We start from the raw sequence: 934 nt of genomic DNA on the forward strand, positions 1-934 counted from the left end.
TACACACATGTATGTGTGTGTGTGTATATATATATGTATATAAGTGTATATGTGTGTGTATATGTCTCCCTACTTTGTTATATATATAAAATCAAAAGGGAAATAGAAAGGCGCTATATTTTATCAGGTATAAATTATATGAAATTAATTTACAAACATACATATGGTGGGATTTTTTGACATAATATTGCGTGTTTATTGTTGAGGTAATGCAATTTTAATGAAATATCTAAATTCCCTTCAAATTTAATGTTGCAATTATATATAGTTATATATTATATATCATTGTCTCTCTCTTTCACTCTCTATTTCTCATTCTCTCTGACACATCTCAACAAATACATACATATGTTAAATTACTAGAATAAATAACTATTATTATGATTCCATATCACACTCTGTATTAAAAACCACTAGAATACATTATTATTTAGAACAGCAATGTCAGTCTATCTTGCAACATATTGCTAATCACAGCTGCAGGGTCATTATATTATACTATAGTTTACTTTTAACACAACACTACCTACAACTAACTAACTACCTACAAACAAACATAGTACTATACTATGTGTTTCTGACAGTGTTGACAATAATACGGGTTGTTGTTATCTGCAGTTTCAAGACTCATTAGGCTTGAGCTCGGAAAAGTTAGTTAATATTTCTAGTCATGTCTCTATATAATCTAAACCACTATGTGACTATTATTATTATTATTATGATGTACAAGCCTGAATCCAGACACTATCATTGTAGAAAAACACATATTTATAACATACACACACTCGTTTATATATAAATTTATTTATATGGAGGTATATTGATATGTATGTGTATACATGTATGTGTATGTCTGTGTGTATTAACATATGTATACATGTATATGTGTGTATATATATATATATATATATATATATATATATATATATATATA

The sequence above is a fragment of the Octopus bimaculoides genome, chromosome 2 (genome assembly GCF_001194135.2).
Source record: "Octopus bimaculoides isolate UCB-OBI-ISO-001 chromosome 2, ASM119413v2, whole genome shotgun sequence".
NCBI lineage: Eukaryota > Metazoa > Mollusca > Cephalopoda > Octopoda > Octopodidae > Octopus > Octopus bimaculoides.